General features: G+C 38.9%; 1 protein-coding gene and 1 pseudogene across 1 annotated transcript in view; both read left to right on the plus strand.

Annotated features, from left to right (window-relative positions):
* Positions 1-16282, plus strand: part of FRMD3 (FERM domain containing 3) — a 348473-nt gene that overhangs the window by 125163 nt on the left and 207028 nt on the right. The gene's annotated exons all lie outside the window — the stretch shown is intronic.
* Positions 14975-15433, plus strand: LOC138143201 (large ribosomal subunit protein P1 pseudogene; annotated as a pseudogene).

The raw sequence follows: 16282 nt of genomic DNA on the forward strand, positions 1-16282 counted from the left end.
TTCCAGTCTTCACCTCCAAACAGGTCAGTAAATCTTGAGATACTGAACCAAAATTTATTGGTTTTGTGAATTTTATTAACTATAGATCTCTGATTTTTGTTCCTGTCATGGGAATTACTCCAGTTTGCTGTATGACCAGGGTGGGGTGGAGTGGGAGATGTGATTATCGTATCTCCCACTCTACCCCACCCTGGTCATACAACAAACTAGGTACCTAAGTGGTTAGAGCCTTAGGCTTGGAGTCAGGAATACCTAAGTTCAAATCCTGCCTCAGACAGACAACCTGTCTGGGCAAGTCTCTCGACCTCAGTTTCCTCATCTGTGAAATGAAGCATTGGCTTCAGTGATCCTTGAGGTCCCTTCCAGCTCTAAATCTGTGATCTACAATTCTAGCTCTTTGGTCCATGGGGACAAGACTGATGTGAAAGGACTTGATTTAGAGTTGGTACTGATGAAGGCGTTTTTAGTGAGGTTTCACTGTTCATGGGTTTTGATGGAAGGTACAGATTTCTGCAGGTGCTTAACCTGAACCAAGTTTCTCTAATAAGGAGTAAAGAAAAGGAGAGTTAAAAATTCATTGTGGGGGATCTGGTACAGCATTAGAACCTCCATTTAATGAAGAGAGATCAGGAATAAGCAGTTTCCCTCCCCGCCTTATTGATTCATGAAATTACTTTAAAAAAGGTTAAAGTCTTTCATTCTACAATTAGAGATAATAGGTTTGAAATGTAAACGCTTGGTTAAGGTAATGCAAGGAAAAGAATTCTGCAGTATAACCAGATAATCTACTCTGGAATCTAAAAGACTGAGATCAGATCCTGGCGTTTTATTAAGTGGGTCATGGGCCAAGAGGAGAACTAAGAGCCCTGGGAGGTTTTGTGGGGTGGGAGGCCAAAGGAGGAGGAGGCGATGAGGAGCGGGATGCGATGAAGTCTGAAGACTTCTTTGCCTGGTGTTGGCCCTACTTTGCTTTCAACTGGATCAGATCAAATAAAATCTGTACTTTATAAGTTGTTTGTCCTAGAGGACCATGACATTAGGAAGGTGATGCCATGACTTGCAAGTGAACTTAAGTGAGGGAGGGCTGTGCAGAGACACCAGCTTATTTGTGTTATGTATGATGATGGGCAGAGAATGTGGTGTAGTAGAAAGTACAGGTTCTGAAATCAGAGGGCCTGGGCTTGAATTCTGATTCTGATCCTTGTTACGCCTATGCGATGTTGGGCAAATTGCCTAACCTCTCTGCGACTCAGTTTTCTTATCTGTTAAATGAAGGTCTTCTCACTCTAAATGAATCTATCTACTCCATATAGCTAATATTAAATAAAAAAATTTTGGATATATTATGAAATAATATATGACATTTATATTGTATTATAGGCTTTACAAAGTGCTTTACACACATCTCATTTGATTCTTTTCTTTTTTTTTCCAAATTTATTTTCTTTTTAATTTATGTAATAGAACAAATATTTCCATAATGTAGCATAATAAAAAAATGTTGATTGCTTGTGAAATATTTACCTTATTAGTAGGTGCTACATAAATACTCATTTCCCTTCCCTCCTCTTCTCCCTCTCTCTTATATTTCTGTAACCTGAATCACTTGTGATCAGCACCAGTAGGCCTGCCTTCCAGAAACAAGGGTGGGAGGAGGTTTGGGAGTGGGGTCTTTAATCTTTCCCCACTCAAGGATCGGCTATTCCTTAGATGAAAGTTTGTGAAATTTCATGAGACCTAGTCTGCCTCCTGGGCCTGCTGTTTGTTGATTGAGTGGAATTGAACTAGAGGTGTCTACTCACTCAGACCAAACCTCAGCCAATGGAAGACCTGTCTTTTCTGAGGTCCTCTTAAGTTATCTTAGGAGGACGACTGCAGAACCTTTATTTTTGCTACTCTACATTCAATGCATGGTGATTTTCCGTCTGTTTGTGGAGGAAATCTGGAGAACCTGGATGTTTCTGACCTCTTCTGCCATCTTCCCAGAATGCCCCTATCTCGTTTGATTCTCACAACACTTCTCTAGATACTAGAAGTGTTTTAATCATCCCAATTTTAAAGGTGAGGAAACTGAGACCCAGAAAGGTTAAGTGACTTGCCCATAGTAATAAAACTAATAAATGTAAGTGGTGAGATTTGAACCCATATCTCTCTTGGCTTGAAGTCCAACACTCTTTCCATTGCATCATATTTCCATAGTTCCCAGAGGCGTTAATGAATTGGAGATACTGTTAATAATGTCATAGTAGCAGTGTGTTTATACAATGTCCTGAGGTTACATTCATCAAGTTTTCTTGTTCAATCCACAAGCATTAATTAAACACCTACGGTATACTCAACATACTACATATACTCAGTGCAATAGGCACTGGGGACACAAATAAATTGGGGGTCAAGACCTGACTAGCACTCTGGGATTTGTAGTTCAGTAGAAGCATTAAGTCACAGCTGAGTCATGACATAGAAGGGAAAGATCAAGGTAGGCCGTTGGGTCCTTATAGATATCATGGAACAAAGGACTTGGACTGAAGCTATCAGACATACTCACTTTTTTTTTTTAAGGCAATTGGGGTTAAGTAACTTGCTCAAGGTTACATGGCCAGTTATTTTGTGTGGGTGCTAAGAATCTGAGGCCAGAACCGATCCTGGGTCTCCCAACTCCAGGGCCGGCGCTCTTACTCACTGCTCCACCTGGCTGCCCCTATACTCACTTCTTTAAGGACTATGGGTAGTTCTCAAAAAAAAGGTCTACTTTTTTCTCAGCTTCCCTTCTTTGTGGCATTACAGTAACAGACACTGCAATATATTCTATTTCTTTTACCTAAACATTTCCTATACATGATTTTGCCTCAAATATAGAGAGGTTAGGATTTAGCCAGAGAAGCGTAAAAATTCAAGTTAGGGCCAAGAACTTAACCTTGATTTGAATATTAGAAATTTTCCTAACTGGGGGCTCTAAGCTATTGTGATTATTTTATTTCCTTTCCATCCAATATTAACACTAGAAAATAAGAGAGAAAGGAATTAGTTGGACCTGAGGGGCATCATGTTGCTCTTAGGCTGTAATTTATCACTCTCCAGCCCCCAGTGTGAGAAAAGAAGGGGGTAAGGGCAGGGATAGATCAGGCCTGGATGAGATTCAGTCTGTACCTTTCAGAAGGAAGGAAGGAGTAAAAAAGGTCAAATGTTAGTACCACCCACTGTTACTACAGAAATATGAAATTGAGGGGAGAGGAGGGAAGGGAAATGAGCTTTTATATAGTACCTACTAATAAGGTAAATGTTAATAGGTTTAAGGGAAGGGAATAATTATTTATATAATACCTGTTATGTGAAAGGCTCTGTACTAAGAGCCTTACAAATATTACCTCATTTGATCTTCACATCCGTAAGAAGTAGGTGCTATTATTATCCCATATTCCAGTTGAGGAAATTGAGGCAAACAGAGCCTAAGTGACTTGTCCAGAGTCACACAGTAAGTTTCTAAGGCTGAATTTGAACTAAGGTCTTCCTGGCTCCAGGCTCAGCATAGTGTCCACTGTGGTCTGTCCTCAAGGCCCTGATCTCAAGGAGTTTTCATTCTACTGGAATGTAATGACATGTTATGGTACACATTTAAAATTTTTTTTGAAGACAGGTTCATGATGTATTGATCATACTTAAAAGTCTCTGTTCTCCTCTTCTGTTCTGCAATGAAAATCATTGGTATCTATAGTCACAAGTAGAGAAACTGTTGATGAATTTGGACCAGTTTAGAATCAGCTGGTTGCTTTCAAAAGCTGGTCAAGATGCTCCTGTATGTTCCTCCCTTGTCACATTGACCTTTTTCAGTAGAGAAGGATGGTTGAGTTGGACGTTGATGGTGCTATGAGAGTAGTTTATTTTTTTTCCTCCTTTAGGGGTTATCTTTTCTCCTGACTTTAGTCTAGTGGCATTTCATCATAAGATGTACACGATCCTCTCAGAATGAGGTTTGTTTTTGGAAAACAGTGATGGAGCATCAAGTTGCAATGCCACCTAACATTCTGGGCAGGAATAGATTTTCATTTTGTAAAATAATAGGGGGAAAGCTAAGTGGCTCAGTGAATAGAGCATCAACCCTGGAATCAGGAAGATCCAAGTTCAAATCCGGCCTTAGACACTTGACACTTGACACACTTACTATTTGTGTGACCTTGGGAAAGTCACTTAATCCCAATTGCCTTCCTTCTACCCTCCAAAAAAAAATGGAACCTTTTTATTGTCAGGAAGAATATGAATAAGTAGTATTCTACCTGACCCACACAAATCTGTCTAGAAGCCTCAAATACCTGGACCCTGATTGTTCTAGCCAGAGATGCTAGAGGTGTAAATTTGTGGATATGTGTTGTTATTTTGCCTTTCCAGTGGAATCCTTTAAAATTCCGTCGCTTTATGAATGGTTGTCCAGAAAGGGGAATGAGTATGTTGTCTATGGGATATTACAGTAGTCTTCTAAATGGTCTCCCTTATCCGATCCATCCTTCATGCAGTCCCCAAATTAATACTCCTAAAACACAGATCTCATTATACAACCCCCAAATGAAAAAAAAAAACTCCAGTATTTTCCTGTTGCATCTAGGATAAGACACAAAATCCTCAGCCTGGCGTTTAAACCCTACACAATCTGACTGCCAATTTGCCTTTCCAATCTTAGTTCTTTGTTGATTGATTGATTTCATATAGCTTCTCTCCATGTACTTTCTGATGCAGTCAAGCTTGCCCACTAGCTATTCTCCATACTTAACATTCCATCTCTTCTTTTGGGCCTTGGCAGGGGTGATCCTCTATGATTGGAATGCATACCCCCCTCACCTCTGTCATTTGGAATCCCTAGCCTCCTTCACAGCAGATGCCAGATGCCAACTCCTACATGAAACCTTTCCAGATCTCTGAGTTGTATACATTTTCTCTTCTTGAAATGACTTTGTATTATTGACTTATTAGAGATAAGAATATAGCGTAGGATAGAGCTGGCCTAGGAGTTAGGAACATAGGTTCAACCTCTGCCTTTGAGATTTGTTGGCTAGGCGACCCTGAGCAAATCATTTCACCTCTGAACATCCTTGCCATCCCCAAGATCTGTAAATTGTAGAGATGGAGCCAATAGGCATCAATAGAGAAAGTTTCTTTTTTAGGAGTTCTCTAATCCAATGTTGTCAGATTTAAATAGAACCTGTGGGTCACAGATTGACTTAGAAAACCACAAATTTACTGTATTTTTTTTAAATTTTGTTAAACATTTCCTAATTACATTTTAATCTAATTCAAAAGCCATGAGTTTGACACCTCTGCTCTAAACTAAAGGTATTCAAAGTTCTAGTCTCTCCCTTCCCCCCACCAAAATAAAATTTGTACTTATTTCCTATATACTTATTTTTGTATGCATTCAGCTAGTAGAATATCCTCCCCCTTAGGGCAGAGACTATTTTATTTTTCCTCTACACACAGCATAGTGCCTTACTTAGAGTAGGTGCTTAACAAATATTGAGTTGGGTAAGGATGTATATGCATTGTTGGGGAGAACTTAGTCCCCCTTTGCCCTTGAGATGTGAGTCTTCTGTCTTCTTTTGACTAAAGTCATTGCTGATGCTGCTAAATTTCATGATGTGGTGAAGTGCCCTTGGAGTCTAGTTTCGGAACACTGAAGTGATTTCCACCATATTTCCATCATATTCCATATTTCCATCATTCCCCTCTATACATTTTAAACCTTAAGCACACAACTGGACATCCTTTATTTTTTTTTCATCTTTCAAATGCTTTATGAACTTTTGATTTACATCATTCATTTCCTCCAGATTTTGAATTACAAATTTTCTCCCCATTTATCCCCTACCCACCCCCCCAAAACAGAGATCCCACTGGATATCCCCTCCTACAATCTGTTCTCTCCCATATCTTTTCCCATACCCCCTTCGACTTTTCCAGTAGGGTATGGTGGATCTTTATGCCCCAGTGCCTGTATACCTTATTTCCCAATTACATGTAAAATAGTATTAATAATAGTATATATATATTTAAACATTTGATTTTAAAACTTTGAATTCCAGAGTCATTCCCTTCCTCCCTTGTCACCCACCCTTACTAGGAAGATAGGCAGTTCAGTATAGGTTGTACATGTGTAGCTAATGCAAAACATTACCATAGTAGATATATTGTAAAAGACTGACTATATTTCCCTCCCTCCTTTCCCACCTCCCACTTGTTCTATTCTCTACTTTGATCCCGTCCCTTTTCAAAAGTGGGTACTTCCAACTTCCCTCCCCCTCAGCCTGCCCTTCCTTCCATCATCCCCCATCTCATCCCCTGCCCCCCTACTCTTCTGTAGGGTGATACCCTATTTAGTGTGCATGCCATTCCCCCCCTGAGCTAAATTCAATGAGAATAAGGTTGACCCATTCCCTTTTGCCTTCCTATGCTTCCCCTTCATTGTAACCATTTCCCCTTGCCTCTTTTATATGAGATAGTTTACCCCATTCTGTCTCTCCCCATCTCCTCTCATTATATTCCTCTCTTACCTCTTAATTTCACCTTTTAAGTATCATCCCTTCCTATTAAATTGGTCCTGTGCCCTCTATCTATGTATACCTGTAAACATAATACACATTCATATATGTATTCATACGCCCATATACCCTCTGATATATATATATATATATATATATATATATATATATATATTTATATTCCCTTCAACTATTTTCATACTGAGAAAAGTTTCATCAGTTACAATTATAATTTTTCCATGTAGAAATGTTAATAGTTCAACTTTGATAAGTTCCTTATGATTCCTTTTCCCTGTTTTCCTTCTCATGCTTCTCTTGCTTCTTGTATCTGAATGTCAAATTTTCTATTCAACTCTGTTTTTTTCATCAAGAATGATTGAAATCCTCTATTCCACTGAATGACCATATGTTCCCCTGAAAGATGATACTCAGTTTTGCTGGGTAGGTGATTCTTGGTTTTAATCCCAGATCCTTTGACTTCTGGAATATTATATTCCAAGCCCTTCGATCCCTCAGTGTAGAAGCTGCCAGATCCTGAGTTATCCTGATTGTGTTTCCACAATATTCAAATTGTTTCTTCCTGGTTGCTTGTAATATTCTCTCCTTGATCTGGGAATTTCAGAACCTGGCCATGATATTCCTAGGAGTTTTCTTTTTGAGATCTTTTTCAGGTGATCAGTGGTTTCTTTCAATCTCTATTTTGCCCTCTGGTTCTAAAACATCAGAGCAGTTTTCCTTGAGAATATCTTAGAGGATGATTTCTAGGTTCTTTCTTTGATTATGGCTTTCAGGTAGTCCAATAATTTTAAAATTATCTCTCCTGGATCTATTTTCCAGGTCAGTAGTTTTTCCCATGAGATATTTCACATTGTCTTCTATTCTTTCATTTGTTTGGATCTGTTTAACAACATCTTGATTTCTCATAAAATCCTTAGCTTCCCTTTGCTCCAATCTAATTCTGAAGGAATGATTCTCCTCATTGAGCTTTTGAGATTCTTTTTCCATCTGGCAAATTCAGCTTTTTAAGGCATTCTTCTCATTGGCTTTTTAAGCCTCTTTTGCCATTTGAGTTAGTCTATTTTTTAAGGTGTTATTTTCCTCAGTCAAGGTGTTGACTCTCATTTCACAATTTTCTTGCATTGTTCTCATTTCTATTCCCAATTTTTCCTCCACTTCTCTTATCTGCTTCTTAAGGTCCTCTATGGCCTGTAGCCAGCTCGTATTTTCCTTTGAAGCTTTTGGTGCAGGAGTTCTGACTTCACTGTTTTCCTCCTGATCCATGCTTTGCTCCTTTTTGTCCCCAAAATACAAGTCTAATGTTGGAATCTTCTGTCTGCTTTGTTTCCTTTGCCCGGTCATTTCTCCCCTCAGTCACTTGACCCTAGGCTTTTTGCCACAGTAGAACTCTGCCACCAGACAGGGGAGCTTCATCCCAAACGCTGGGATTTTCTCAGCTGCTGAAAGTATTAGTTGGGTGACCTCTCTGAGGTCTCCACATGCTCTGGCAAGCTGGTCACACACCCCAGGACCTCCACCCTAGACTGCAATCTAGACCCAAGCAGGTTAAAGCAAGAGTAATTACCCTTCAGACTGGACGCTTGGTCCCCCTACTTTCTGCAGGCCAGGAGCTGAAGCTGCCACATGGCAGCGGCTGTGCAGCAGCCCTCAGAGGCTTCTTGCCCGGGGAGCAAAAGCTGATGCACTCCCAACTACTGGGTCCCAAAGTCCACACTGCACTGACCTCGCACTTTGTCCTTAGCATCTATGTGTTGATAATTCTGGAAACGGCCACAGCTGCTGGTGATCTGGAGTCCTTCCAGCTGGTGGTTGGTCAGGCCCACCCTGGGGCTAAAACCTCAGGCTTGTGAGGCTGGGGTCGGCTCCCAGAGCATGGCACTGGCTGATTCCTGCCAGGCTGTCCTCAGTGGGAGGTTAGCTTCTCTGTGTCATTTTGTGGGTTCTGTAGCTCCAAAGTTTGTTCAGAGTCCCCTTTTACATGAATTGGAGGTGGTGGTAGCAGAGCTGCGTGGAAGTCCTGTTTCTACTCCCATCTCTTTATATTTTAAAAATTCCATTTAATTCCTTCTGGGATTTGCTAATAAGAAATTGTAAGAATAAGGACAGTACTTCATATTATTTATATTTTATACTTTATGTTAATAGATTTTATATTTTTTGTTTTATATGCTTTCTATTAACTTCATATTTTAGTTTATATTAACAGACTTTTAAAAATTACATGCTGGTTTTTGAGAGGCAAATCAATAATTTAGTTAAAAAAAAGAAAGAAATTCCCCCCCAACTTCTCAGCTCTTAGAAGTCCTACCCCTGGGATTGAAATGCTGTGATGCTCTGTTTGTGTCCTTGTAGAACAGAAAGCCAGTCAGGTCTGACTTATGATTCATACATTAAAAACTTGGTATGTCAGTGGGAGGCTGAGCAGAGTGTGGGCTGGCTGAGCCATGTAGCTCAAAGGGTATGGGTCAAATTCCTTCTGTATCTCTGGGCAAATGTCCCAGAGTTCATGCCCATTTTCCAATGGGTTCTCTATCATCCCCCGGGAATTCCTTTATTCGTAAATGCAAAGGAGATGCCATGACAGCTGGCATCTTCCTGACTAGTGAAATGACCCTTGTAGGGATTGACTGGGTATTGGTCTAATAGATATACTTGTAAGCAGCTAAATTCCAGGGGTGTTGTAGAGTTGGATTCCTACATAAGGTATGAGGTTGAACGAGATGGTCTCAAATATCCCTTTCAACCCTTAAAAATTCAGTGATAATTGAGCCAGCAGCAGAACTTGAAAAGAGATCATTGGGGAAATATATTGGCATCCAGATGCTTGGGGGTGTAGGGAAGACTTTCCACAACATGGCTTTTGGATTCATGCACCAGCCAGACTTTCCCAGCATAATCACCTCGGCAGCCAGATTTAGAAAGGCAGCAGAGAGGGGGAGAAACAGAAGGAATGGGTGCAGTGAGCAGATAATAAATGCGATGGCCTAGTGCCAAGTGAGTAATGTCTGTGTCTGCATATGCCAGAGTTTCCTGAAGAGAACCCAGGGTTTCTATGAGGACACATTTTTAGCTCTGTGATCTATGGGTAAGAAAGACCTAATACCTGAAAGGCAAATAGGAGTGCTAGAATAGAATCAGGTGAGGTCATGAAGTGGGCATGGAAAGAAATACCATGCTATTATAGGTATAAAAATAAGCAAAGTTGTGAGAACAAAGGGGTTGCAATTTTGCAAAAGTTTAAAAAAAGTCATTGCTTCTATTTTATTAGATGTTATAAATTTTATTTTAAGTATCGGTACAACTAGTTGAACATACTTTACAAGGATTTACTTGTAAATGAATTAATTTTAGTGCATAAAATGTCATAATTTCTCAGACAGTCCCTACAAATTTTCATCAGTAGTGTTTTTTTGCTCTCTTTAGTCTTCATTTTCCCTCTTTATACAATGGTTTTTAGTGTAATGTGAAATAAACTTGGGAAGATAGGCAGGAGCCAAATTCTGAAGAGCTAAATGCCAGAGGAGTGTGTTGGAGATATAATGGAATAAATCTCTAGGAAACAGAATTGCAAATACTGGAAACATATTTAATGCAAACATGACTATGCAAAGCAAATTGTTAGATCAATTTCATTTCATCTTATAACAATTCAGTCAAGCCTCGGAGGGTCAAATGATATCTACATCTAAGTTGTATATATATTTATATACACATATATACATGTACAGACATGCATATACAGATATAGATCTGTATGTGCAAATATGTATACTTACATATCTATCTATCGTCTGTCAGTCTTTCTCTCAGGCAGTTAGGAGGCAGAGTGTGTAAAACACTGGGAATTAGAGAGACCTGAGTTCAAATCTAGCCTCAGACACTTATTAGCTGTGTGACTCTGGTTAAGTTACTTCACATTTGTTGCCTCACTTTCTTCAGCTGTAAAATGAGAATAATAACGTCCCCTACCTCTAAGGGTTGTTTTCAGAATCGAATTGTTATTAGTAATGGTCATAGTACAATGCTTGGCACATAGTAGGTGTTGTATAAATGCTTATTTCTTTATCCCCTTTCCTTTTATCCTGTGTATATGTGTGTGTATATAATGCTGTTCTCTGAGTTGATATTCATAATATGAGAATTCAAACACAGACATGGAAATATCAAGAGTTTTTCTGATATTAAGGGTTATAATCAAGGCTGAAGTGATAATTTAAGCACAAAGGCTTAGGAATATACTTCTGCCTCTATATCTATATTTATATCTATATCATCTGCTTGCTGTAAATAATTACTGATTTTTCTTTCCTAACTATGGCATGAGCTAGAATTTGGTCTTTGGTTGAGTTGGCACATCGCTCTGTCTCTCTATGTGAATGTGTATGTCTGTGTTTGTGTGTGACATATGCAAATTCAAAATTCTTCTTGGCTTCTATTGGTTACTAAATTAATAAATAGTACAATCATTACATGTTTGCAAAGCTTCCAGGGTTAATATTCTGAGCTGGGTTAGCTTATTGGCACAATTGCATGTTTTATCCAACTGAATTAATCCTTAAAGAATAAATATCTTCCCTGAATGACCTGAAAAGAGTTCACTTCTTCAAAGGATGGGTTTTTGTCATTGCAATGAGATGTAACAGAAATAGCCTGGATTGTTTAGGTGGGAATGTTATTAGGGAGAATTGAAACAAAAAGGATTCCAGCCTCATTATGGTTGGTCATTGACCCCAAGTCAAGTACATTTCTTCTGGAATTTTCAGTCTGATATTTTGATGGGAAAAATCTAAAATGGATCTGTTGGACTGTATAAGTCTCAGAGCAATGGTCAGAAATGCTTGTAAAGGGATGCAAAAAAGAAACTCAGCTGCAGATGTGGGACAACATGTTTTAAAAAAGGAGCATAGTGTTCCCTAGAAGCTGGTTATAAATTATGCATTACCATACAGTCAGGAATATCAGCAATTTACTTTTCTTTTGCCCAATTCATTCTTATGGTCTGTCTCCATTAATTTTGGGGATCAGATTTATTTAAATAAATGTGTAAAGAATATAGATTAAGGAGGGAAGAGTGATTTAAATTAGGTCTCTCTTTTTTAACTCCAAAAAAGAATTTACCAATTTATTTTTTCCTTACTGTATACAGATTGTATTTTATTGAGTTTAATGGGCAAAGTGGTACTTTGGCAAGATGGCCCCAGGGGATTAGTTGGATGAATGTTGACTCAGAATATCAAAGGGAGGAGACACATTAGATGGGATTATCTCTTTAGAGAGGTGCTGTCTTTCCTGAAGATTATTATCTTTATGACCCTTTCTATTAAGGGTTCTTTGGGCTAAGGACTTTTTTTTTAAGTGCTAGAGTTTATTACAAGAAGTCTTAGTTGAGATGGGTATGTTGTCTTCAGCATAGTTGTTACGCAAGATAATATCAACATGTGTCAGTTGACTGATATGACCATTGGCCAGAAAAATATTTTTGTTTTATGTTGTAATTTAAAAAAATAACAAAAATAAAAAATGGTGAACATTAAGCTATATATTCACTACAGTAGCTTTGAATTTTATTAGCTGCATACTGTCTCTCCTTGTTCTTTTGTTTTAACATTGTTTCACAAATCTCTGTTTACAAACTTATCATTTTAAACTGCTATATATTGTTTCATAATGCTAATATAGCAAAGTCTTTTTGGAGCTATCTCCTTTTGTAGGGTATCAAGGTTGTTGTTTTGGCTATTGTGAGTGTCACTGTTACTGGTATCTTTGGTACAAAATACTTTTTCTTTCTTTTTGAACGATTTCTCTGGGATGTATTTTCCTGTTCTTCAGTGCTGCCAGCCGCCACTCTCCTACTCTCCCCTCTTCTTCCTCCAGTCAAATCTGGCTAATATACAGTGTCTAGGGTAGTGTGTTGCAAACACAATAGTTACTCAAAGAGTGTTGGAATGAATTGTAAAAGAACAAGCAAAAATCAGCCACATTGCTAAATTTGCATCATCAAGGTAGGTGGGTGGAGTGTAAATTGGTGGATAGAAAGCAGATGTGGCATCAAGAAGACTTGAGTTTAAATCTTGCCTTAGACTAGTAAGTACTAGTCACCTTGGATAAGGAATTTAACATTCTGTGAGCTTCAGTTTCCTTAGATATAAATTGGGGTTAATAATATCACCTGCCTCCCAGGGTTGTTGTGAGAATAAATGAGATAATAATTGCAAAGCACTTAGCACAATGCCTGGCACACATATAAATAACATATACAATACATATTAATATATAACCTATATTATGTTATATATAATATATAAATATTATTATTATTACCTCTTAGAGTTGTTCTGAGTACCAAATGAGATAATATATGCAAAGTGCTTGGCAAAGTTTGATGAGCTATATGAATGTTTGTTATTATAATTAAAGAACAGCAAATATGAGTACTTACTGGGTCTGTGATACAATTTTAGACCTAGTCAATTAGCAGACTCATTCATTGAGATATTTAGAAGATTAAGCATTGTCTAATTTTTAATGATTTATGTTTAGTTGACTAATGGTAATATTAGTATTTGGACCTTAGGTGTAACATAGGAACTGAATTGACACTTAGGTTCATTGACTTTCGAAACTCCCTATCAGTTTATTGACATTTGATATCTTCCAGGAGTCTGCCTTATCCCATTTTCATCCACTTTCAGTAGACCTTAATCATCCTTTAATATTCTTGTCTCCATTTTCTTTCCCAAAGTACACTAGAACCATTTAATAGTGTTAGTTTTGCATTCACTTACTTATTGGACAATGAAGAAAGCTCGGCCCCTGGATGGGAGTTACAAAATTGAGTGGAGTAGCTGCCCCAGAGACACAGGTCATGATTCCCTGATATCTGGCTTAGACTATGCTATTACAGTTAGGGAGAAGTGGTACATTGGCCAGATGGCCCCAGGGGATTAGTTAAATGAGTGTTGATTCAGAAGAGGCAAATTCAGGTTTATAATACCTAGTTTACATTTCTCAAAGATTTCTAGTTCAGCTAGTCCAGTCCCTATAAAATAGATGAGGAGAAGTTGGCAGAGTAGAAACAGGACTTCCACGTGGCTCTGGCTTCCACCTCCTCCAATACATGTAAAAAATGACTCTAAACAAACTTTAGAGCTACAGAACCCACAAAGTGACAGAAAGAAACAAACCTCCCGCTGAAGGAAGCCCAGAAGACCAGCAGGAAGGGTCCATCACAGCCCCACTGGGAGCCTAGTGCAGTCTCCACTGAGCTGTAGTTTTAGTCCCAGGGTGGCCCCTACCAGCCATGGCTGGAGCAAACTTCACGAGAGTAAATCACCAGCAGCTGTAGCAATTTCCAGACTTCTCAAACCACAAATGCCAAAGACAAAGTAAAAGGTCAGTGTGGAACTTTGTTGGGAACAAGGGGAGCACAGTCTGGCTGCTGCCCCTAGAGTGAGAAGGAGGAGGTGTGGTGGCTGTAGCTGCTGCCACTTGGCTGCTTCTGGTGCTCCTGGCCTGCAGATTGTAGGGGAACCAAGAGACCATTCAGAGGGTAATGGCTTTTCCTTTGACGTGCTTGGTTCCAGATCGTGGTCTTGGGTGGTAGTCTTGGGGTATGTGACCATTGAGCCAGAGCATGTGGGGGCTGTAGAGAGGGTGCCCATCTAATAGCTCCAGTGGCTGCAAAAACCCCGGAGATTTGGCACTAAGCTCTCTCCATTCTGGAAGCAGAGTTCTACCATGGCAAAGAGCTAAAAAGTCAAGTAGTTGGCTGCCAATATGAGCAAACAATGGAAGCACAAACAGACAGCAGAATCCTTTTTTGGGGACAAGAAGGATCAAAGCATGGAGAGGGAAGAAGACAATGAAATCAGAACTCCTGCATCAAAAGCCTCCAAGAAAAAAATATGAACTGATTACAGGCCATGGAAGAGCTCAAGAAGGATTTTGAAACTCAAGTAAGAGAAGGGGAGAAAAAATTGGGAAGAGAAATGAGTATGATGCAAGAAAATCATGAAAAATGAGTCAACAGCCTGCTAAAGGAGACCCAAAAATACATGGAAAAAAATAGCACCTTAAAAATTAACTAACTCAAATGGCAAAAGAGGCCCAAAAAGCCAATGAGGAGAAGAATGCTTTTAAAAGATTAATTTGCCAAATGGAAAAGGAATGTCAAAAAGTCACTGAAGAGTATAACTCCTTCAAAATTAGATTGGAGCAATTGGAAGCTAATGACTTTATGAGAAATCAAGATAACACAAAACAGATCTAAACAAATGGAAAAATAGAAGGCAGTGTGAAATATCTCATTGGAAAAACCACTGACCTGGAAAATAGATCCAGGAGAGAAAATTTAAAAATGATTGAACTACCTGAAAGCCACGATCAAAAAAAAGAGTCTAGACACCATCTTTCAAGAAATTCTCTGAGGCTGAGGCTGACTTCAGCCAGCAGCTAGCACCAGGACAGGCAGCCCTAGAAATGGCCTCTGTCTCGGAGTTCTCCTGCATCTACTTGGCCCTCATCCTGCACGACAATGATGTCACGGTCACGGAGGATAAAATCAATGCCCTCATTAAAGCAGTAAGTGTAGATGTTGAACCTTTCTGGCCTGGTCTATTTGCAAAGGCCCTGGCCAACACTGACATCAGAAGTCTCGTCTGCAATGTAGGAGTTGGTGGAGCTGCCCCGGCAGCTGGTGCTGCCCCTACTGGAGGTACTGCCCCTGCTGCTGGTGCTGCCCCTGCTGAAGAGAAGAAAGAGGAAATCAAGAAAGAGGAATCCGAGGAATCAGATGATGACATGGGTTTTGGTCTTTTTGACTAATTATATCTTGTGATTGTAACACAAATAAACAGTTGAAAACTAAAAAAAAAAAAAAAAAAAAAAAATTCTCAAGGAAAATTGCCCTGATGTTCTAGAACCAGAGGAAAAATAGAATTGAAAGAATTCACTGGTCACCTCTTGAAAAAGATCCCAAAAAGAAAACTCCTAGGAATATTATAGCCAAATTCCAGAGTTCTCAGGTCAAGGAGAAAATATTGCAAGCAGTCAGGAAGAAACAATTTGAGTATTGTGGAAACACAGTCAGGATAACACAAGACCTAGCAGCTTCTACATTAAGGAACTGAAAGGCTTGGAATAGGATATCCTGGAGGTCAAAGGAGCTAGGATTAAAACCAAGGATCACCTACCCAGAAAAACTGAGCATAATGCTACAGGGAAAAATATGGTCATTGAGTGAAGTAGAGGACTTTAAAGCATTCTTGATGAAAAAACCTTAGTTGAACAGAAAATTTGACTTTCAAATACAAGAAGCAAGAGAAGCATGAGAAGGTAAACAGGAAAAAGAAATCATAAGGAACTTATTCAAGCTGAACTATTTACATGGAAAAACAATAATTGTAACTCTTAAGACTGTTCTCAGTATGTGGATAGTTGAAGGGAATATATGTGTGTGTGTCCATACATATATATGTATGTATAGGAGGGTGTATGTGTGTATAAATACATATGTGAGTGTATGTATATGTGTGTACAGGTATACATAGAGGGCACAGAATGAATATAAAGGGATGATATCTAAAAAATAAAATTAAGAGATGAGAGAGGAATTTATTGGGAGAAGAAGAAAGGGAGCGATAGATTAGGGTACATTATTTCATATAAAAGATGCAAGAGAACACTGTTAAAGTGAAAGGGAAGAGCAGGAAGGTGAAAGGGAATGGGACAACCTAATT

Source organism: Petaurus breviceps, unplaced genomic scaffold, assembly GCF_028583685.1.
Source record: "Petaurus breviceps papuanus isolate PSGF00001 unplaced genomic scaffold, PetGlider_PUasm1.0 138, whole genome shotgun sequence".
NCBI lineage: Eukaryota > Metazoa > Chordata > Mammalia > Diprotodontia > Petauridae > Petaurus > Petaurus breviceps.